The sequence below is a fragment of the Nipponia nippon genome, unplaced genomic scaffold (assembly GCF_047370975.1).
Source record: "Nipponia nippon isolate SJK-2023a ecotype South Korea unplaced genomic scaffold, ASM4737097v1 scaffold_7, whole genome shotgun sequence".
NCBI lineage: Eukaryota > Metazoa > Chordata > Aves > Pelecaniformes > Threskiornithidae > Nipponia > Nipponia nippon.
This window is the reverse complement of record NW_028262391.1, coordinates 38,760,898-38,785,927: the sequence shown is the minus strand read 5'-3', so window position 1 is coordinate 38,785,927 and position 25,030 is coordinate 38,760,898. Positions and strand designations below refer to the sequence as shown.

Sequence of the window (25,030 nt, the reverse complement as noted above, 5' to 3'; positions counted from 1 at the left end):
CATGAAAAAAATAGAGTATGTATTGGAAAGGACAGCCTTTTAGAATTCAGTTAAAAGGTTGCTAGTGTACATATTTTGCTACTTGTGCATAAATAGTAATTTAATTTTCTGTTCTGTTTTGCTGACATATTCCAAAAATCTCTATCGGAAGAATGTGCTATGTTGACCTTACCCTTACTTACTAAATTTTACAAGCATACTGGTAGTCAATTCCCTTGAAAAAGATCTTGTTGCCAGTAATCATTGTTAAGTGTAACCCCAAATATCCCATATGTGGCAATAAAGTTTACCTCTTCAAAAAGAGGAAAGAAAGAGAGCCTAGTGTTCTAAATCCCATAGTTTAGCAAGGGTAGACAATGTTTATATCAAGCCTGCCCCCAAAGCCCAGCCTGCAGCTTGTTAAGTAAATGCCTGATGAACACACCCAAACTACCAGAAGGATCCAGTAGTGTCACAGGTGATGTGCATTTGTTCTTATGATTTGCAAGTGAAGCCCATCAAAAAGATGAACCAGCAGTTTAAAACTGAGGTATTCGAAGTTTGGAAGGAAGTATGCTAGTAATCTTCCACTAACATAGTACATTCACCCAGAAGGTCTCTAATTGCTGTACAAAATTTCTCTAGAGATTTAGAAGGTGTTAGTAATTTGTAGAAATATATTAATTTATTTTGTAATATGCGGTGCCTTCTGGGGTAAGAAATACCTTTTATTTAACAGAAGTGAAAATTAACTAAAAACTGGAAGGAGAGGGAGGGAAGGAAGGATCCTAGGTAAGTGTGATATAATAATGTTTATACAGTTTTCTCTATAAATGAGCAAGAAAGCTGTATTAATGATTTGCTAGAAATATTTTAATGTCTCATGTTGTGCATAATTATCTTGTAAAGTACAGTTTTTATGTCCCAGGAGGCTGCAGAAGGGGTGCATGCTTGTACTATCTCACATTGATCACTAGTTCTGTAGAGAAAGTTGAAGAGGTCTTACAATTTTTTTTCTGAAATGTCCTGAATGCTTTCATAGTGTAGTTTGAAGATTACTGATTCATGGAAAGGATTTATAGTGTGAAGAATGGGAATGCTATGCAAGTAGAAAAAGTTCAGAAAATTATTTTCTTTTTTAAATACGTAAGATTTCTCAAATCTGATTTAAGCAATCTTTTAAGCATGATGAAGATCTGTAAATAGCTTATTGGTTTTGAATATGCTAGTCTCCTATATGTAACAGATACGCTGTACATTTTTATTCAGTTGTTGGGGGGAAAAAAGATTTCATATTAACTGTGCAGTATTTCATGTAAGGCATTTATCTTTTAAGGACTGGTGGCCTAAAGATGCCACTTACATTAAAAAATTGTTATTCAATTAAAGCCCTCTTTTGAATGCACATTTCTGTACTCCTAAAAGATGAATTTTTTCTAAAGTGAAGTAAAGATATTGTTAAATGAAGGTGGCAAGTCAGCACAACTCTGTTGTGTTAGTATCTTCAGAGCTGTTTTGTTTTACGCTTTCTTTCCTGAGGAGATCAATAATGGATGGCTGACATCATTCTTTCACCACTCAGAAATGAGAAAGCCTAAATGCATTTCTTTAGGGCAGGCATGTTTTTCATCCTGAGCTGAAAAGCCTGTAATTGAGTGAGGTTTATAAGTGTGATTGCTATTGGTGTATGTTCCAGTCTGACGTGCCTGTGAAAGGTTCCACTGGCATTTACCTGGCTCTTAGGAATGTTGACCTCATCTCCCAGCCTGGCCAGCATGTGAAATGTCTCTGCTGGGAGGCACATATACAGAATTAACCTAATACTCGGGAGCATTGAGGCTCAGCTTATGATTGCACTGGTAACTTTATTGAAGTTTGCTGGTTCTACATAATTTGTGCATACTTTTATTTTTAATTAAAAAAGAAATAAAAAGAAAGCAGAGCAGAGAACAGATGTCCATCCCCTTGCGATGTTGACTTAGGCTTCTATCTTCCTGGTGAAGTGACTGGGAAGACTTTATCAAGTTTGCTGTCAGTAAGAACATGGGAAAATTGGATGGCTTATTTGACAGGACTGTTCTGCTGCTGTTCACGGGTCTAAAAAGTCAGCAGAAATGTGTGCCCCTGAAATGACGTGTCAGTATAGACACGTTTATAGTACAAGACTCTAATTAAAGAACAGTTACTATTACTTGTCAATACCAGTAGCATTTAGGTCTCCGATCAATATAAATGGAAATGTACCCAAATGAAAGTGGTAGGGACAAAGCAACAGACATAGAGAATGACAGGTTCAGTGTGAATCCAAAGTCATCACTGTGTCTCAGATCCCTCTCTTGTGTAAGCTGTCCTTTTCCTACTCTAAATGCCTTCTGCACCCCAGGAAGCCACCTGTGGCACAGCAGGTCGCTGATCTGGCCAGGACGCTGGCTGCGTTACCTACCAAACGGGCACTGAACATGGCAAGAGCATCTTCCAGAGCCAGGCAGCCTGTCTTCTCTGCTGCTCTTGCCTGTGGCGATTTTATTTTGCCTTTGGAAGTCTTTCTATAATACATCTGCAACATATTCTCCAGAATGGTTCCGGTATGTGGGGGAATTACAGTGAGGGTCAGGCAGAATTTGTTGCTGTTGAAGGTTGTCCTATCTGCTTATTTTACTCATCTTTTTAATATGACCAGTAGTCTGCTTTCCATCATGCACATCCCAGAAATTTCTTGGAAAAAAACCAACAAAATTCTGTAATTTAATGTGTTCCTGTTTTCATCTGTTAATCTGGAAGGATGTAGATAAGACAAATTGGTTTACAGCACATGTGAAACAGTGCTGGAATACAGAACACAGGTGCATCAGGGTATCCACAATTAATACTACTGAGAAAAAGATAAATGCAACTTCGATTTGCGTTTCCAGTGGTGTTTGGGTTTTTTTGGTTTGTTGTGTTTTTTGGGGTTTTTTTGGTTTTTTTTAAAGGAAATAGTGATTCTGTGGGGTGTCTTGAGAATCTTGGTTGATGTGGCTGTGATGGTGTATGTCACTGGGAAGCGACTGCCTGATGCAAGCTGCTGTTGAACGTCGCGCCTGCCCTGCAGGGAGGGCTCCCGACTGCCTGTGCCCAGGTGCCGCTGCAGGGGTCCCTGTGGGGAGGGTGGGGCTGCCCTCTCCCAGGCAGGGCCGGTTCCAGCTGGTTCTGCAAGGCGGGTGCCACAGGGCACAGCTGAGCCCCTCAGCGAAGCTGGTGGTGCCCCTGTGGAAACGTAGTTAAGAGAGGGCAGAAAATGCTGGACAAATGGGGGAGGAGGAGAAAAAAAGAGTGAGAAAAAGCAGAGGGAACACCATGGAGGTAGAGGTGCTCCAGTGAAGCCCGTGGAGGACGCCGTGCCAGGGCAGGTGGGTATTTCCTGATGGGAACCCCAGCCTGTGGGGAGGGCCTGCGCTTGGAGCAGAGGAAAAGCGTGAGAGGGAAGGATCGGCTGGGAGGAACCGCTGTGTGCTGCCCGTGGCCCCCATCCCGCCCTGTGCTGCTCGGGGCTGGGGGCAGAGGAGTCGGGGTGAAGGAGTGACGTTAAGCTTGGAGAGCCAGGAGGAAAAGTGGTGTTTGAATGTTTGTCTTTGCTTCTGGCCACCTGAATCTATTTTAATCAGTTAATTTAATTAGTAACTTTCCTTAATTTTAACAAATTAATTTTAGCTATTTAATTTTCTCCTCTCCCCCGTCCTGCTGAGGGAGTGAGCAAGTGGCTGGGTGGAGCTTGGCCCTTAGCCAAGATTAGCCCACCGCAGAGCGGGAGGCGGTTCAGCAGCCAATATCAATGTGTACTTCTGTCATTGAAGATGATGTTTTGCCGTTAGTTGCGCTTGTAGAACTTTATCTCCAGAAGTAAAATAAACCCCTAAATGCTGTAAATCGGCACCATTTTTGAAATCCAGTGTACGTATGTCTTGCTGTATGAATTCAGTTCTATCAGAAGCAGTATTTCTGTGTTTGTTTTGATACACAGTGGAAATAAGTACTAGTTCTCTTACACATAAATATGCTATCTATTTGTGAATTGAGTTTCAAACTCTTTTATCAACACTGATTGCTGCCTGGGGAAATGATTCCAATATATCAAAGCCTGAGAGAAAAGAAAGCCAAGAGTAGCTGGATATTTCAAAGCAGAATAAAAAATGAGCATTAGAATTCATGACAAATAAAAGCGATTTGTAGTACAGAGGTAGGCGTTGTATTAAATAAATGCATTTAAAATATTGCGTGTAAATGAAATAGATGGCTAAGTTTAAGAAGGAAGAACAAGTGCTATGCATCAGTGTTTAAGGTGTTTGTAGGTAGTAAGAGACTTAATTTGAAAATAAGATTATCTATAATTCACTCTGGATAATTAATTTAATTTTTTCTTTATCGGAATCAGTCACATTTACTCCTATCAAGTAATATTTTATCCTTAAAGTAGGTTTCTTCATTTGCTCTACCTATTACAAAATACTATTCAGTGCTAGAAACAGTGTGAAAATATTTCTAGCAGCAAGATGTTTAAAGACAGAAAAAGGGATATCTTTCATTTTCTTCATTGCGATGTGACAAGGACAGTCTACTAGAAAAGGTGAAAAATATTTTGGGTGCTAAACTGGATGACACTTACAATTTAATTTTTTTCTCAAGCATTTATTTTCAGCTCATGAGTAAATCTATTGTATATTTTCCTGTTTTCCAGTGGAGAGGTAGCAACGTCATGGCAAAGCCATTTCTAAACAATAGAACCTTATTTCTCAGGGACAATTAGATAATTTTGGAAGCATGTGTTTTGTCTTGTATAACAGCTACAAATGAAGCAAAATACAGAAAAGTAATCTTTTCTAAAAATAAACAAAACTACTGTATTGCTTAAACAAACTTAGGATGTGACTAGATTATATTGCTGTTTTGTTTTAAACATTTTGGGCCTATAGAAGAACAAGAGCTAATAGAATCATAGAATGCTTTGGGATGGAAGGGACCTTTAAAGGTCACCTAGTCCAACCCCCATGCAATTGGCAGGGACGTCTTCAACCAGATCAGGTTGCTCAGAGCCCCATCCAGCCTGGCCTTGAATGTTTCCAAGGATGGGGCATCTACCACCTTTCTGGGCAACCCATTCCAGTGTTTCACCACCCTCATCGTGAAAATTTTTTTTCCTTGTGTTTAGTCTAAATCTACCCTCCTTTAGTTTAAAACCGTTACCCCTTGTCCTGTCGCAGCAGGCCTTGCTAAAAAGACTACCCCATTTTTCTTGTAGGTCCCCTATAAGTATTGAAAAGCTGCAATAAGGTCTCCCTGCAGCCTTCTCTTCTCCAGGCTGAGAATCTGATTGTCTTAACAACATGTTGCATAATAGGTGTTCACTTACAAGGAAAATGCTTTCTCTTCTAATGTTTTCAAGATGCTTTTCATTTTAAAGACATTAATTATTTGCTGATCTTAAGAGACAGCAACACTTCTTACCATGATGTAGATGCTATTTGGAATATGTTCACCATTTTTATTAGATTCCAGTGGTGAACTTTTATTTAACTGAGAACGCTGGGGTTTACTTAGTGACATACAAAATGTGCGTACGTGTCTGTGTGAGATTTGAACAAGCAGCCCCTTCCTCTTTTCAAACAAAGAACATGCATAACAGAAATGTGAAGCCTTGTATTCAGTCCTTGTTTCCTGAGTTCAAACCGCTGTATGTGATTGGCTAACACTTGAGAAAATAACAATTAGTGATACTGAAATTTCCAGTTTCATATTTTTGTAAACTCTCTTCAGATTGCTCAAACAGCATACCTGGCAAATCTAGACATGTCCAGCTCTATTCTGTGATGAATCTGTTCTGCTACCTCATTGTCACAAGTTGGTTTTTTTAAACAAAATTGTTCCATGATAACAATAGCTCAACACTGGTTAATCCGCTTTTCCTACTTTTCCATGATTACACTCTTGTCATTTTGTCTCACTTGTATCTAACCTATTTTTCCCCTTTCTGTCACCTTCTTGTAACTTCTGATGTAGCTGTCAAAGATCTAAGGTTTCATTTTGTGCCAGGTACTGAGTTCTATGATTTCAAAACAATTATTACTAATATGAGAAGTGAAAGTTTCCAGAATGATTTGACATGGGGGCTCTGTTCCATAGTGCAAGAAGGTGGTTTGTGACTCTCAACTGGATCTGTACTTGCTCTGTTAAAAAGACACTGAGGCAGGCAGCATGTTCTTCTTTCTTTTTTTTTTTTTAAAGGAGATTTCTCAGTAGTTATGCTTTTGGTGAGCTGAGAACAGTAGATGCTGCCAAGAGTCTTTCGACTCTCACTGATTTTTCATTTCAAAATGTCTTGTATTTTTGATGGCAAAAGACTTTGAAGCAGAAAATCTTTTGTGGTTTGGGTGCTTCCCCAGCTTTAGAGCCAGGCAACCCAATACGAAACATGCCAGTGCTAGAAAAGCTCACAAGTTGATTTCAATCAGTTTTAATGATAGCCTGTACATCACACACTTTTTAAAACAATTATTCCATCTATGTTTAATAGGAGTCATTCTGAAAGTTTTTATTTTAACTGTGTAAAGGACTCATGGCTTAACTGCCTTGAAAGTAAGACTGAAGTAAGGCATACTCAGGTCCTATTTCAGCCAATGTGGCAGTTATCCTGTGGACTTCAATGTTACTGTTTACTGCATAATAATACAAATACACTGATTAAGCAGGGTCACACTCTTAAAATTTGTGTTAGTAACTTAAATATGAAACAGCACTGTTGGAATATATAGGTGTGGCTGTGTGACACTATGCCTTCAGTGGCTATGCAGTGTGGCTTAGGGAACCTGTTATGTCTGTCCTGAATGCTTTAATGCTTGAGTTGTAAAGCTGACAACATTCAGTATCTTATTTCAATCATAATTTTTACTTATCTCAATTTATTGTACATTTACATGATATGTGGCATTCATCTGTGAACATTCTTTTTCAGTTGAACAGCAAGCTGATAACAAGTCTGTGGTGAAAGTTACGGTACTTTAAAGGACATTTAATCTGCTGTGCTTTTCAAAACCCCCAAATAGGCAAGATACAATCAAATTTTATACTAGATTGTGTTTTGCCAGTCAGGCACCATTATAATTTGACAGGCATGATGTGATACAATGAAATCTGAATGACATAACCCAGTGTGACATAACTGATAGGCCAATGTAGAAATTTAATAAACATTTCCAATAAGTTTGCTGTACTCAGCCTGTCATGTCCCCAACCATGCCCTGGTGTTATGCCAATGTTTGGATCAGGTATTTGGGCTTAAACATTACAAAATGTAACAGTTTGCTTATTCATGAGAAGTGTGATAGGTGTTTCCATGTACCCTTTCTGGATATTCTGGATGTGAATAATTTTTGCAACTATATAATTATTCCAGTGTAGGCACCTGGAAACCATCTTGGTTGTAAATGATCAGTAGAGAAACTACTGAATAGATGGAATCACTTAACCTACTTACATATAAATTGCTTAACACTGATACACTGTGCTGTGGCTAGCTATGACCTAACTGGCTTCTTTCTGAAGTTCTTAGGTTAAAACAAACAAACCAACCAACCCACCAAAACCAAACAAAAAACCAAACACACACAGCCCCAGTGGTTTTTTTTCCTACAACTTATCACAACAGTGGCTTACTCAAAGAATTATAAGCAAGGTATGTCCTCATCTACTCCTTCCAATTTACATTCCTGCTGCCATGAGAGGGTTCTCTTCTAATTCGATGAAAACAAGTTGGTACAGCTAAACTTCCAAACCACCTAAAATTAAGAGAACATAATATTATTTTAAAAATTCATCACACTATTCCTTCAGCCAGATATCACTTATGCCTTGGCCTCTTTTCTAACTAGTTAAAGTTAATGACTTGGAATCAAGAGTTTTTAAGTTTTTGTAGTCGTCTAATTCTTGTGTTTTCAGTGGGAATTCAGCCTCACAAATGTAGCTCATAATTAGAATGTATTTGTTATCATATCTGCATTACCTGCTTGTTATATGGAAAAAAAAAAACCTATTAATATTGCACACCACAAAGAATATATTTGCAAATATTATTTCTAGGAACTTTATCTAAAAGCCTTGTAAACAATTTGTACTCTTTTAAACAACAGTGTAATTAACAGCACTGATGAAAGAATTGCTTTTACAATCTGAGCCAAAACTGCTATATGGTTTATTCCAAATTAGCCCATGTCAATGTTTGCTAAAAATGGACTGGGTTATGGAAACCAGAGAGCAATTGTCATGCATTACTTTACTTTTACATTTGAAATATGGACTAAGGAATCAGTGTAAACTAACTTAATACACGCGTATCGCCTTTTCAAAAAAAACCCTATATGTAAACCACTGTCAAAAATTTCACAGCAGTGTTTGGGGACTAAGGATAATATGAGTAGATTAATTATTAATTTATTTATTGCAACAATAAAGTGAAAAATATTTATTTAAAATTCCAGGAGCAAAAAGAGTACCAGATACTTTTTTTTTTTCCTTGGAGCTGTAAGACCTGTCTGTAGGATTCTGCTGTGGAGGTGCATGGAAACTCCACTGAGGTAAATCTTCTCATACTAAGGAGTGAAGTTATGGATACATACAAACACACTAGTAATTTTGTCACTAGTGTAATCTGATTCACATTTGTGTGTGGATAAAAGTGATAACACTTGCAGGTTCAATTCTTTACATTGTTTTATACTGAAATCTGGTATAATAGAACTTTATTTCCAAAAGAATTTTCCCACAGTTCATTCAACTGGTACAAAACAAGCAACTTTCTTCACATATTTTTGAGAGATCTTCTTGTGTCTTTATTTTAAAATATATTTAAAGATTTAAATTAAGGCAGTTTGGGGAGCAGCAAGGGGGATCAATGAATGAGAGACTGAATTGTTGCTTGTAGCTTACTACATGGAGTTGTGGGAGGTGTTGTGAGAGGGGAGAGTTTCAAGAAGCATCAGAAGACACCCCAAGTTCATGTTTGGAACGCTCCCTATGTGCAAACGGCTATTTTATTAAAGGCCTGATCATTATAAACATCAAGTCTCTTGACGTGCTACTATTGCACAATGAATGGCAGAAAGCACACGAAGTATATCTAAATATTGCTGTCTGTATGACTGGACTCAGTTGGCATTGGCAGGTGGTAACTTACACTTTTTTGAACAAGCAAGTTTGTTTTACTGCTAAAGCACTAAACCCAAAAAGAAGGCCTTCACAAGGTGACTTAGAAGCACAGCCAGTTTTCCTTACCATTTTCTAAACATGCGTGTTAATTCTAGCAGCAAACAGGAAAGTCCCTAGCTAATCCTTCATACAGGCATTACCTTGACTCAATATACTTTCCCTTTGTGGCCAAGATGGGAATAGATTAAAGCTCACTGTACTCCCTGACCCACTTTCCAGCATAATACTGCCTGTGGGGTGTCTGTAGGTTGGCATGGATCATATCTATCTGCCCTGATGATGGGCAATATTAAAGCTGCTGCAGGAGTGATCCAGGGCTGCTGCTCCAATGTCAAACGTGATGTTGCAGAAAGAAGATCAAATACGCTTGGTGATGGTGACAGTATGAGGCATAGTATACTTGTGCACCTACACTGCAAACTAAGGTATGGTTGAGTCTATGGTAAGGGGACGTACTCTTACCTCATCTCCCTAGAGTTGTCTGAAGCTTGCCCCAATGCAAACATAGAGGTGAATTTTGGCTGGGATTTAGATGCCACTACAGCATGAATATACCAGGTTGTTCTGTAAAAATAAGAAACTCTTATCTCCGCATGACTCCAACTTTGAAGGTGCCTTATGCCTTCAAAATAACGATGTCCGTGGAGTCACTCTGAATACATATTTCGGTTGAAATTCATGCCCTCCTTTATTATGGAATAACTTCATTGATGAAGGGCATTCAAGTAACTCGAGTCCTGAAACGTACTGGTTAAAGACAGGAATAAACTGTCTCCTGCCTGTGTGCAGCAGAAAGACTGCAACTGTTCAGCCCTGCAAGCGTGACATATCTGGAATATCAAGCCTCCATGCTCTTCCCTGCAAAGGCCAGGGGCAACAGAGGTGATGACTGTAACCTTTTTTGCAAGTAGCCAGATGGTCTTGTTGTTTCAGTCACCTGAATAGATAATAGGTAGCTCAGGAAAGAAGTGCATATTGTCAGCTGAGATGTAATTGTTTCTGGACACAGAATATTACTATGTTCTTACTGTCAGAATATTATTCCGTTCTTATTGTCTTAGCTGCTATCTGAACTAATTTTCTTAGGCATGCTAGATTATACAAGCTAAATGTAAATAAAAATATTGAATGGTACTGAATGATGGGAATAATAATAGTCTGTCTAGGTTTCTTAGGAAATAAGCCTCAGGTACAAATGTTGTGATCTGGTATTATATTTAATGGAGTTATTTGTCATCATAATGCATTTCTGGGGTATTTTCCTTCAAAAGCAAGCTATACAATAAATTTCCGTAAATTTGACATATAAATTCCTAGGGAAGAAGAGGTAAAAGAATGTAGGTAACACTAGGCTCCAAAAGAGATTTGGGGATGGTGTGTTGCTAATGAGTACAAATCTTTGTATGTTACATTGAATGGTTGCATTCAGCCAGTCCAAAAACTTTTTATTCTGAAATCTTTATCTGTATTCACTTGTTTCAAGAGTCTCTAGCTGTGTTTTTGTCCGTTTTCTATCTCTCTCTTCTCTCTTGTACTTGTGTCTTTATGGCTTAGCCCCACAAGGATATCCAGAGGTAGGAGCAAGGCAAGTAGCATGGCAGACTGCCCTGAAGCCTCTACCAGCTCACTGATGCACACTTGCTTTAATCTCCTCCCTCTGTTTTTCTCCCCCTGCCCCCCCCCCCAAAGGTCATATGGTTCAGCAAACAATCCAGAGATGCCTTGTTAATTATTGTGTAGTAGATGTGCTTGCTGACTACCATCAACACCAAAAGTGGTTTTCACCAAACATAAAAAGAAGTTAGAGACGCATTAAGATTTAACCAATCAACAATGGGCCAGATTCATCCCTAAAGTAACTTCTCTAAACTTGCCCACATCTGAACTGTTTAGTTCACAATTCCTCCTTACCCATAGAAACAGTTTCAAAACCCAATGTTATTTTGATTAATGGCAAACCTCTTGGCAACACAATCAAGGTGAAGAAATAGTACAGTAAGATATATAATTTTATGCATATGGCAATGCAGTACTTAAGAGGTAAATTGTGTTCTGGAAGTACTCGGTTTGTGTGGAAGGAGACGTTATATGAGAGATGCTCACTGACTAGGATGATGGGGAAAATTGCACAATGCAGGAGGATTTGCTATGGTTCAGAAACAAATCCATCCTTAATTTCCAGTAGCAAGAGACTTGAGAGAAAAATGTCTATTTTCACACCATTCCAAGCATGGGTTTGTGCTTATACAGCCGAACTGCCCTCCTGGTATGTTCCCTCTCCTTTTTTTCACCCCAGAAAGAAAATTCATGTAATGATATTCCATGCATTGGATGCATTTCCTTTGCTGAGGGAAGTATTGCTTCTTGCTTTCCATCAGTTCTGTGGAAAATGCAGTGAATTGGCCACAGAATGAACCCTTCTCGGCAACTAATAAATCACTTACGTGTCCTTTTCCAGATTTGCTAAGGGTTTGTCAGTGGCCTACTCTGATTATAATTGTACGTAGCCCTGGAAGAAAAGGTATTATCCATCAAAGGTGCTTTACACCTATACAAAATTCATCTTCCCTTGGAAATATATACCTTGGTTAGTCAGCAGGGTTTCTGCTATTGTTGCAAGCTTCATCTTCAAGTGCCTACATTTATGCTGTGTTTGCCACACTAACTGCTTTGATATAGCTGTAACAATGAGCGACCTCTTTTCCCCCACCCATTCTCAATATAGACAAGGACTAAGTTATGAATGTGATAATTAACTATACATTACAATTAATTAAATATTATTAATTCTGATTTGGGAACAGATTAAATTCATCATTAGCAATTGAGTTGTAGAGTGAATGTGTGTGGGTGCATGGGAATATATATGCTGGAAGAAATTTATGCAGATTAAATCCATTAGCGATTTTCTGCACACCTCATTAAGCAAAATATCAAATCCCACTTAGCTCTTCTGCTGCTCTCATTAGACAATTTAAACTGTACTATTCCATACCATGAAAATAAAAAAAAAAAATCCCTGGTGTAGTGTCTCACAAATGAATTCTCAAAATCTACAGCTGTCATACTAACACCCTGGACTAATCATGTTGCCTCACCGTACTGTATCATTGTTCGGTCTGCCAAGGGATAGGCAGCCTGGCAACTACAGAAGGACTCTGGAAAACGGGTATATTTGTTACTTCTTGTTACAGAGCAGTCCAGACTCTCTGGTGCCATAAGTGGCCTAAAGCATGTGTGCAGCTGTGCGTCAGGTGTTGAAAATGCTTCCCAGTGACGATTGTTGAAAAAGTTGTCCTGTCACTCTGTTGGAAAATACAGATTTATCAAAACCTGAAGTTTTCTGTGTGAGGACATCGCCCTTGCTAGAATTTATAATGGAATAATTTCTCAGATTAATGATGGAATATCTGGTGTGGCTAGATCTGTGTCAGGGGCCATGGTTTAGCCATCACTTTATGCCAGTTTAAGCCAACTCCACTGCTTAAGTGTTCCCAGCCTGCCCTGACCTCAGCAGCTCATTGCTGTCCTCCCTGATGTGCTTAAGCTGGTACAAGAATGCACAACAAAGGGGGACAAATTGGCTTAAAATTAACCTGGCAAAATAAGACTGAATTATTTTTGATATAGTTAGGTTTGCTGAGCTGGTTCACCACCTAGCCTTGCAAATACTTACTCCCACAAAAAAGAAGGGAAGAAACTACAAGTTGAGGCTAGAGAGAGGAAGGACAGAAAGTGCTGCTTTTAGTGGTAATATTGTCTTATGGCAGTTGAAAGTCTTCATGATACTGTGGCAATAATGTGATCAGTCGTAGTTCAAAGGAAGCTCTATAATCCAAAGTTGAACAAAAGTAGGTGGAAAACTTTAAAGGGAGTTTGACTGCAAGAATTTGTCATTATGTTTACAGGGAAGGGGGAAGAAATGCAATTTCCTCTTGTCTGTCCATTTACACACAACAAGAAAAGTGTGAAAGTACAAGCTAATATTATTATAACTTAGTCTATACTGAATGAAAATCTAAAAAGGATGGAGGAAGTTTCTTTATTGCTTTGTCTTCCTGTTATTTGACTGCTCTCCCTGTTTTTGAGACTGAAAAGTGCCAAATAGTTTTCATTTCCATGCCCAAACTGTTTTGTCCAATGCAAGCTCACACAGTCTAGAAGCAAAGTGATCTCTCAACCAGAGGATGGCAGGGGGAGAGGAATGATTCTCAGCTGAGTACTCAGGGTTGAGGTCCAGTTAACTTTTCTTTCTTATTTCTACTGTGAAAACACAGTAGATTCAGAAAACACTAACAAAGGCACTTAGTTCCTCTCCATGTACAGTATTAGGGCAGTATTTTACTTTTAAACTAGGTTAACCGTATTTTTAGCTTGTGTCCTCTCCTTCCTTCTTGCAGATGCCAGAGCAGGTAGAATTTCTGTTTTTACTTCACACTGGAAGCAGCAGTGTGTAAGAGAACAGATGAATTCTTGCAGTGCCACATTTAATGTCCTTTGCTGCCTTTGATCATTTGTCATTTTGATCATTACAGTTTGAACAAAGTCGCTAATCAATCCCTTCTCATTGTGTCCTTCACATACTGCCTGCTATCAGCTTTGTTCATTCCCTTTATATTCAAAACTGTACAGTAAATAGTACTGTAGGTCTTCTCAGCACTAGTGGCTGGGCCTGTCATTCTGCTGTGAGAGAAGGGGTGTTCCTATCAACAGCTGGCACCTCACTCAATCAATCAGGAATGCCTTTGAGCCTCACCAGGGTATGAGACTCCCTACGGGAAATATTTTGTACCTCATTATGCTATCTGTAGCCAGTAGGTGCACCTCACATGCTGAGAACCAGGGCCATAAGAAGGAATTGGCAGGCAGAAGATTTCTGGAGCACTAACAAAGACTCCTGAACCCTATTTCTTCCTCTGTTCAGTCACACAAAAGCAGACCCAATGTGGCATATATAAAAGTGGCCAAGTAAAAGCTTAGTGGTTTGTGCTTTTATTGTGTAGACTTATGAGGGTTATGGTTCCCAGGTATCCTGGTGAAACTGGGACAGTCCTAACTGTGTCTGGGCAAAGTGTAAGCAATTCCAGTTCTTTCTGTATGAGTCATTTGTCAGTCTGAGCGTCGGCCTCCACTGACCCCACCCCGCATGAGGGAAAAGGGTTGCTGGCTGCTTCTGACAGTGTGGGTCCCTGGGGCACAAGCTGGGTCTCTCAAAGCTGTGGGCCCTCTGAAATTATCTAATGAACTGACTTTAGTCCTCTAAAGAGAAAAATATTGATTTTTCTTAATTTCTTTCTGTGTCATCTGGCAACCCAGATAGGGTCGGATCCTCCCTCAGCTGTTGTATGCTCTCTAGTTCCCCGGTCTTGCCAAAGGAAGGGAATTCTGTCAGATGTTGGTTTATGAGCAAGGGCTCATAGCCATGAGCTCACCCATGGCACAGAATTGGGCCCTCAATTGCATTTGAATCAAAGGAGGATGAAAAAGGAGAGAGGGGGAAGAAGTAATCTCATTTTTTTGTGTCAGGATTGCCTTTTCTTCTGGACCATAACCCATTCCAAACCCCTTTGTTAAACCATGAATACGTTGTATGCTAACCAAATAATTTCTCCTATTATACTTTACATGCAATAAAATTCTTCAAATTCAAAGGTCACCAGCCAGACATGTAAAATGACTTCATGAACGACTTCAGCTCATTAATCATGCCTCAGTGTAGCAGTGGCTCTCCTCTGTTCATTAGAATAACATTTCTTTGCACTTTATGGCAAACCATCATTATAATACAGAACAAGGACAACAGAGTGTGAAAGACTTTCTTTAATGAGACTTCATAGCTGCTCATGGTGGGACTCCCTATCCTGTTTGCTCTTCAAAGAGCTGTCTGACAAAGGTTCAGAAGGATTTTACCTGATGAAGAGAGCCAGGAAGAGAGTTTCACAGGGAAAACTGTCAATGAGCTTACAGAAAGCTGCATAAACCTGGCTGCCCTGTTGGCTGAGCTGTCAGTCTTCAAACAAATACAGAGAGAAAATCTTTAATTGTACCCACCACATATATGACATTTTATGCTGTATCATTGTCATTTGCAGCAGTTCTTAACTCACAGAGAAAAAGCAGCAGTTCAAGATCGCCAGGATCTTGAGTGGACTCTGCACTTAATAAGGAGAAACTCTGTAGTTTAATAATTACTAGTTATTGAGGAAAATAAACTCTTCATCAGAACCTCTAAAGCTCAGTTTCTTCATCAATGCTTTTGCTGTTATTCTAATATTATTTTAGTCCTTACCTTGGATATACCAAAGAAATGGAATCATTCCAATAGTGCTGGACTGAGACAGCTAATTTAAATCTCCCTTAATAAATATTTAAGGGATGTTAATAATATTTTAGTAGCTTTCTTCTTTAGCTGGAATAATGAAATTGCAAAAATGGCTTATAAAGTTTTGTGGATGTTCATTTTTAATTAAAATGTTCTTCTCTGTTTTCCCTCAGGAGTGCAGTGACTTTAAGTGCTAGAAAAGATAGCAAGGTTCTTCACAAAAAGAAGTACCAGTTTGACTACTGACCTGATGATTCTATAACTTTTTCATTTCCTGTCTGTGAGGCCAGTACAGGTTCTCCCCACAAAAAAATAAATACTTACAAATCCAGGCCCTAATCTTGTCCTGCTGCCCAATTTTCAACTCCCTTTGAAGGCAAATGTAGTTTTAATTTATATGGGAGCCAGCATCAGAACAATTCTGCAATATGCAGATAGAGAAGTAATAATATGATGACACATACTTATAGTATTGCCAGCCTCCAGAGGTAAAATCGAACTTTATAATCAATGGAATCATAAGGTATTTGAAAATGATAATGTTGTTCTTTTGGCCTGCCATGTGTTCTTTCTTTATTGCCTGTCTCCAGTGTTTGTGACAGTGACTGCTGTAGATATTATTCTCTCTATATACCTCTGATCTTCTATCTATTAATTAATTTCTATATCTAATCTCCTAATAAATTCTTTTCTTCATCCCTGAGTCAGTTCCACACCTTTAAACTCTGTATGTGTCCCTAGTCACTACATCCTGAAAGAGACTCCACCCTAGGCTTCAGCAGCTGTCTCCTCAGCTTTGCTGCCATTTGTCCCTGCAACTCCTCTGAAGTTCTGTACGTCCATCTCTCTCACTGGCCAAGGTCTCTTTCCACATGGATACTGCGTGGGCCAAGGGCAGAAAATTGTTGTCTTTCAAGCCTGGAGTTAGGAAGAGGCGCTGTTCTCCACTCCCCCAAGTATTTCTGTCAACACTGGGTGAAGCAACAGAGGTATTGAGGTAAAAGAAGCTGTTCAAAGTATAAAGCGTGGTTACTGAAATGTTCATGAGCTCCTTTCTTCAGCTGCTGTCTTCTGCAAATCATCAGGTTACTTTTTGCAGCATCTCTTGGTCCATTTTCCATCTTTGATAGGCCAAGAAAAGACACTTTTTTCTTGTAATCTCTAGTCCTCTTTCCCTTGTGTTGCTCTGATCTGCTTTGTCAAGTGATCAAAGTTCCTGTACAGGTGAGCTGTTGCTTAGTTACCACCTGCTTGGAATTCACTCTTGAAAAATTGCTTTGTCTTGAGAAGTAGCCATATCTTTGTTCCTTGGTGCTCTATTTAAAGGGATGATCAAAGTTTATCAGCCTGCTCTATTAGTACTGTGTTCTGTGCAAAACTTTCTCTTGTCACCTTCTATGGATTTTAGGTCAATCTGGAGAAAAGAGATGGGAGAGAAGGCAAGAATGCTCTGCAGTTTAGAGAGAACGTTTGTCAGAAAGGAGTCTGACAAGGAAACAAAATGCATAGTCTTCAGCACCAAACAGGCTGTACATAGCCAGACATCCCAAATAGTTACAAGACCCAATCAAGATATTTTAGTGTTGGAAAATTTTTTTAGATTATTGCCTGTAGAATTTTGTTTTTCTATAGACAAAAATACATCCCAATGATATATAAAAGCAAACGTGCAGCAGTCTGGAATGTAGATCTTCTTGCTCCAAATAGACAGGCTTGCCTAGAGAGAAATACCTGTACTACTGGTTGCTGCTGTTGCTCCTCCTCTTATTCTTTTTCAAAATCATTTCCTAGAGTCGGAACAAAAGTTGCATTTGCGCTTGCCATGTGCATGACAGTGTACTGCCTTAACTTCCTGTTTCCTTTTCAAGTGTACAAATCAGAACCAGGCAAATCGACTGCCGAGATTCTTTACCAGCCATGCATTAAGCAAGAGGCCCATTAAAGTGTAGAGCAGTGTTTAGACCAGACAGGAGATCAGCAGCTCTCAGCAACAAACACCTGCAAGAGCAGCATCAAAAGCAAAGACAGGCTTTAGGTGAGAAATATTGTCATAAAACTGTACACAAAAGAGCATTTAGCAGCATCAACAAACATGCAGGACTGATTGTCAGCAGGATCCCATTTTGTACCCAGACCATCATTGATGTGTATGTGCTCTATGCTAGATATGCAGGTAGAAGATTGCAGTCTATTAATTGTAGCCTAAGAGATTCTATCAAAGTTGGCAGTGGCAGAAATAGGAACATCTGCTAGCTTTGTTCCCAGCCAGGAACTCATCTCAGTGTTGTAAGTGAATAACTAATGTATTACTGAAATTTCTTTGATTTTCAGTGGACTCGAATGGAAAGGAAATTTAGATTTAGTGTTGGTGCAGGTTTTCTATCAAATAATAAAAAAATCGTGATAATTCATTGGGTGGTAGAATTTGGATTATCTGAGCATCTAGAATTTTTTTTCAGCTTCAGGAATAGTTCAAATTAAATTTGGATTTCTAAATCCATTAGATTTTCTTTAGTGAGGCTGAAAACCTGTGGCTATTTCATATAACAACCCTCCTTCCCTATCCTTCGTGAATATTTACCAGTACTGTAGAAAAAAAAAATAGATGGGTTAGTTATCTCTCTGATACATTCTTCAACATCTACTGTGTTAAATTTGAGCACTGCTATTTGAATGCGCTCATTGTACCTGTATACTAGCACATTTGGATTGGTTGGATGCATAACAGGCATACTGAAGAGGTAGACTAGGTATCTCAGATCTTTTGAAAGGCAGAATGTAAGTTATTTGAGCAAAATTTTAAAAATACTGAAGATTTGGGTAAAGTCCATAACAGGTGTTCCCACATGTCTTAGTTTTCAGTGCCTCTCAATATGAAATTTATTGAAATTCTTTCTGTACACATAGATGCTGCTAATGATTTTTTTTACGTGATGCAGTTAATAAGTTGATTACACTGACAAGTCTCTTATATTAATAACTGCTCTTGTCCTGATTTGATTTATTAAATCCAGACCCACCTGAGTCGGAAGGTGCTGAGATTAGCTATAATTACAGTACTTATTACCCTTGGGTACTCAGGATGGGACACTGAGTCAGGTTCAAATTCTATTCTTGCCACCAATACAAATCCAAGACAATACCAGTGCATGCAGTGTTGCTATTCCAGATTCTCACTGTTGTAGGGGGAAGCTTTGGTCCTAGCGTGCCAGACTGACTTCTATGCAAATGTAATAATGAAAGAGCCAAATATCGACGGGTTCTACCTGTTAATTTAGTGACAATGACAAGTTCCTGCTATTGTAATGTGATGACTGCAGTCTTTATGAACAAATGATGGCTTAAGGCCATGAAAAATAAGTAATTAAGTTTCACTCTGTCATCAAAGAGTTTAAAGTTCATAGACTTTGGCATTGTTCTTGTCCTAAGAGTGGCAGTCAGTATTTGTGGTCTTCAGAATCAAATTCCAACCACCTCAGTCAGACAGAGTAATCAGTACTTTTATAATATGATGATGTGTTTCCTTCACGTGGGAAAATGTGGAAACAGTCAATCTTGGGATATCTTTTCTTTCCTGGAGGCTTTAAGTGTGTGGTCTGCCCATTGCTGTAAGGTTAAGTAATTTACAGGATGCATTGCAGCAGGTTTTTCGGGGTGTGTTTAAACCTATTGAATTAACAGAGAGAACAGGGAGCAGAAAGAACAAAGGGTTAACTTCATTATTTTTTAACTCTAAAATACATTTCTTATCATTTTGCCATTCTGTTAGTAGAGTACCTGTCTAATGTTAATATATACTCTATACCTGTATGGTATCTTCTACCTATGGATAAACTCTGTGCCAAAAATGTTCTTCAGCATACCTAAAATTTCAGAATCAGTTTGGTTTGGGTCAGTTCTTTTTCCTAGCTAAAGTTTCACTTTATTGAGTTAAGTTGCATAAACTCTGTGATGAGTTAGGTACACTGCTCAGTGTATTCCTCCAAAATGACTTTGGATTAGAATAATTTGACAATTAACCTTAAAGGCTTTGTACAAAAAGCAGTAATGTCATTGTGTGTAGATGCCTTTTTGGAAAAGTTAATCTTTGAGGGGAGATTCTATAGCACAATTACACATATGCAAAAGTACGATGATCGCTGAAGAGTGGCACTGGAAATGCATGGGAGCCAAAGAGAGAGAGAAAGGAAGAGACAAACTTTGTAAGCTGTTTAATGTTCTTGTATGTTTCTGTCCTTCTCTGCTTTGACCTCAGCCCTTCTACCCTTGGAAATCATTTGTCCAACAGGCAAGGTTGAGTATTGAGTATACTTTCTGTGATTGAAATTTGCCAGCAGATGCAGCATTTCATACTGTGCACATTTTTCAATATGTAGTTTTTTTAAGCAATTTTCCCTTTGTCCTATCTCTTTCCTCAGGTCCGGTAGAGATAATCTTGACTTCCTGACTCTGTCTTCTGTGCTTTCTATATTTATATTCTGGAATTTGAGGAGAAAACCAGAATGGAGTGGAACAAAGTATTCCAACAGACCTGTATGCTCTATCCTTCTTTCCCAACTTTTGGTGACCATCTATTTACCAGTATCTCACATTATTTCTCTCTTTTCTATCTCTTATTTGGCTCTTCTGTCTCAAAAGGCTCTCCTAGAATGGATGCTCCCTTCCTTTTTTCCCTCTACTTTGTGAATTTTTTTATTTTTCCTAGAATTATAGAGTCACAAAACAGTAGAATTGTAGAGTAGTAAAGGTTGGAAGGGGCCTCTGGAGATCCAACCCCCCAACCCCCCACCACCACCCCACCCCCCCCAGCTCAAAGCAGGGCCTGGTAGAGCAGTTTGCTCAGGGATGTGTCCAGTTGAGTTTTTAATAGCTCCAATAATGGAGACTCCACAACCAATCTGGACAATTTGTTCCAGTTTTTGTCAATCCTCACAGTAAAAAAACAAAAGTTTTTAAGTGGAATTTTCTGTTTCAGTTTGTCCATTGCCTCTGATCTGTCACTGTGCACTGGCTTCATCTTCTTTTCTTCTTCCCATCAGTTATTTACACACACTGCTAAAATGTGAATAAATTAAAAAATATGCAAATCAAGATGATGATTCTGAGGGACAGCAAAATGTGCTGCTGTTATAGTAATATCCAGTTTCTACATGAAATTGCTTGCAGTGTGGGCAATGAAAGCAGATAAAAGATAAAAAAAAAAAGTTAAATCTGATACTTTGACCAATCTCCGTGCACCCGAGTAGTGTACTACTCGGGGTAGATACTGTTGGGTAGGCATGCCATCCAGAGGGACCTTGACAGGCTGGAGAGGTGTGCCCATGCAAACCTCATGAAGTTCAACAAGGCCAAATGCAAGGTCCTGCACATGGATCGGGGCAGTCCCAAGCACAAATACAGGCTGGGTGGAGAATGGATAGAGAGCAGCTCTGAGGAGAAGAACTTGGGGGTATTGGTTGATCAGAAGCTCAACATGACCTGGCAATGTGTGCTTGCAGCCCAGAAAGCCAACTGTATCCTGGGGTGCATCAAAAGAAGCGTGACCAGCAGGTCAAGGGAGGTGATTCTCCCCTTCTACTCTGCTCTCGTGAGGCCCTACCTGGAGTACTGCGTTCAGCTCTGGGGCCCCCCAATATAAGAAGGATATGGACCTGTTGGAGTGAGTCCAGAGGAGGGCCACGAAGATGGTCAGAGGGCTGGAGCACCTTTCCGCTGAGGACAGGCTGAGAGAGTTGGGGTTGTTCAGCCTGGAGAACAGAAGGCTCTGGGGACACCATGTAGCAGCCTTCCAGTACCTGCAGAAGGCCTACAAGAAAGCTGGAGAGGGACTTTTTACAGGGCAGCATAGTGATAGGACAAGGGGTAATGCATACAAACTGAAAGAGGGTAGATTTAGATTAGATATAAGGAAGGAGTTCTTTACTATGAGGGTGGTGAGGCACTGGAACAGGCTGCCCAGAGAAGCTGTGCATGCCCCCTCCCTGGAAGTGTTCAAGTCCGGGCTGCATGGGCCTTTGAGCAACCTGGTCTAGTGGAAGGTGTCCCTGCCCATGGCAGGAGGGTTGGAAGTAGATGATCTTTAAGGTCCCTTGCAACCCAAACCATTCCATGATTCAGGTGCAGCTGAGTGAGATTCTTTCTTTCTTTCTTTGCTGTCTAGCCAGATTTTATTGGGAAAAGGGGATTGTAAACCTATCACTATGGTACTAGTATTATAGCTTCTGTTGTTCAATATCCATTACCATTCATTTGGTTTTTTACAATGTTAAATTTTGCTAACAATAAGATAGTATTAAGCATTTTTGTTGTTAATTGTTTTGCATAGGTACAATGTCAGCATAAAAGCAGCCACTGGGGAGATCAAAGCTGGGAAGGATCAAACATTGGGAACATACTTTATTTCTGACAATTTGTCAAAAATTACTAGGGTTTGTTTCATATAAAGGTATTACAGGTTTGTGAAGAACAAACAGTTTTGAGGAATGTATCAAAAGAGATTTAAGTTAGAAGTAAGAGTATTGATTTGAGATGCAAGATTACATAGATAGGGTTCCAAAGCAGGTGGAAAAAATGAATAAAACTAAGAGCTGTCTATGAAACCAAATTATATAGAAGTTCAGAAAGAGGTTCTGGGCCCAGTCCTGTGTCAAGCGCCAAATACTGTCAATACTACTAGATTTAAAAAGCACATTGAAGAATCGGGCCCTATTCTATTTAAAATAGCACGTCAAACTCTATTTTCATCTTTAGTGTTGTTGCTCTTTCTGTCTCTATGCCAAGCTCATTCAGGGACTCCAAAAACAAGTGTTAAAGCAGCCTTTCACATCGAGTGTTTCTATATTAAATTTAGTTTTCATGAAGCAGCTAGATTCTATTTAGGTTCCACATCTCATAATATTGGAAAGTTTTTGTTAATTGCTAGGCTGTAAATCCTCTGACTAACCAACCCAAATACTTTCATTTTTAACTCATGACAGTAATAGAAAGACACTTTTTGGCTCCTGTTATTTTTGTTCCTAATAGCTGAGAGCCTTGCAGAGTTTAAAAATATCAAGCCTTGAACAGCTTTGCTCTGTTGAAGAAGCTCTAAGGCATGCAATTTCTTTGCTAGCTGATGCTTGCTAGATTTAAAAACAACAACAAAACTTCCAACCTTGAGTTAATTACAAATTTGGCAAACACTTTTACAATTCTGATGTTAGCATGATATTTTCGTGATATCTGAATGTCTACACTAGAACTGTGAATTTAACTAAAGAAAATCTTTTCAACTTCTAACAGAATATGTAAACTCCCTTTTTTTGAATCTGCGATGTGTCAAAGGGTCAGGGCCTTAACATTTTATGCAGGCAGCGTTCTGACTGTCTGGGCCTGCTCTGAACATGGTTATGTGGCACCTGGGTACAAAATCCATCTTCTGTGAAGTGCGTGTGTGACTGCATGGCTTCTTCAGTAGGATTTCCTGTTGTTCAGGGGAAGGTGGCATTGCATTGGCATCCTGCCTTCAGTTTTTTGTTAGCCTACTGTGTAGGCTCATCCAGGGTTAGCTTTTGCTTCCCATTCTGCCAGTTCCAGTTGGCTGTACATATACTAGAGCTACATAATGTTCTAATTTTCCCTCGTCAGAGGGTTTTGTAATGAGAGACAAGTCAAAGAAGTGAAGTATGCAAACAGCTAAAGAATGGGAATTTTTATTTAGTGTGGACACACTTTCTCTTATTTTCTCTGGGTTAAGGTCTGTTCACTTTTCCCCAGCTGTGTCTCTGGCTTGAAAGTATAGGTGGACAAGATCCATGTGTATTTAAATGTATGTAATCTAACAGTGACAGTGTCTTAGAATGGAAGAAGGTTAAACAGAACAAGTAGTCTAACGATTAACTGATACTGTCTTTAGTCATTTACATCTGATGGCAAAGGGTGGAGCAGTTTGGTTTACTGTGTTTTGCTCCCACTTTCTACAAGGTAATTACCTCCCCAAAGAAGGTAGCTGAGGTCCAAGACCTAGTTTCCTCTCATTTCCTACTGGCTTCTGAAAAACCTGGTCTTTGAAAATCATAGTTGGGCACCAGGCTCCAGTACTTACAGCCGTACTGATTTACAGAAACAAAGGGTAGTTCTTGTGCTCAAAGACTAGGTGACAGTGCAAAAATATTTACATGAAGCTACAGTGGCTTTATATTAGAGCTGCGTGAACTCACTAGGTATGCCTTCTAGTATCTGGCTTGTCCATGCACAAGGTAGCAGTGTGGGAAAACTTGGTGAATTGTGTCTGTTCAGTAACTACTAGGAGATTTTTTTTTATTACAAAATTGAATTTTGCAGGTCATTTAATGTCTTGCCCACTTCAGATTTTTAAGGACTGATGTGTACAATACTGTCTTCAGCAAAACTGATTTTATTATTTTGTTGAAACAATTTTATTGTTTCAATATTGTTAATCATTTGCAGCGGAATAATTAAGAATAAATCTCAACCAATTTAGAATTAAAAGTAACATTTCGTAGGCAGTTACTTCTTGTAGCGACTATGCACCTTTGATATTTTGAAAATGTAAAACCCAACAACAGCTTCAAAGCAACAAAGATATTTTAGTTTGGACTGTGTCTCTGTCTAAGTACTGTAAGAATTATTTCACAAAACTTCACAGTCCAATGTGCCAAGTAAGAAAAAGAGGGGCTGCAGATATAATGCATGTTTTGTATGCATGCTAGGGCTATACTTCTGAATATGGGATTCTACATAGAAATCTTGTTGTCTTGTGTTTATATTAATCCCAGGGATGCATACACAATCAGATCTGCCATTTCCTTCTTCCCAGAAACAGTGCATGGACTCATGACTTCTGTCTTACAAAACCAGGACTCAGTATTGTACATTAGGCTATACTTATAACAGTAATTTGCAGAGGCAGAGTCATAAATGGCGGATCCTCAGAGTTTCTGGGCTAAGTTCTTGTAACAAGATCTACACAAGCAGGGGTGAGAACTTCTCTTGAAGAAATTATTGTCTTTATTCTGAAGCTATGGTTGCTCTGGTCTCAGCGCAAGTTAGAGAAATCCCAGTCAAGCTGAGAACTGATAAAGGAGAGTGAAACACTTTTCTGCTTCACCAGTTATCTCCTCTCCTTGGCTGCCTCTGCAGTTCGTGGAAGCGTGAGCTCTTCCATTTTGTAGAGCAGTCGAAAGCTTTCCTGCCCCCAGGGAGTGGAGGAAATCCATAAGACTTATATTTTGGCTATTCACACTGCTCAAGGGCACAACTTCAAATACAAAGAAATGCAGCTTACTTTTATTAGGAGTAGTGAAAATGTCTGACTGATTGTCATTTTATCGTCCACAGAAGTGTTGAAATTTTGACATAAGACCAAGAAAAGGTCTCTAGTACTTTTGCATTCTGATGCCTCTCTAAGTTACACTGAGGCAGTTAATATGAATGTACAGACCAATAATCTAACTTTTAGAAGCCTTATTAATAGGGAAAATTGAAGTGTTGGTA

At 39.1% G+C, this 25,030-nt stretch overlaps 1 long non-coding RNA gene across 1 annotated transcript in view; it reads left to right on the top strand.

Moving 5' to 3' along the window:
* The first annotated feature begins 573 nt into the window (after nt 1-573).
* The window catches only part of LOC148051022 (uncharacterized), a 151,980-nt gene continuing 127,523 nt past the window's right edge, over nt 574-25,030 (top strand). Inside the window, exon 1 of the long non-coding RNA XR_015700472.1 lies at nt 574-771. This is a non-coding gene — a long non-coding RNA (uncharacterized LOC148051022). The remainder of the gene's footprint in view (nt 772-25,030) is intronic.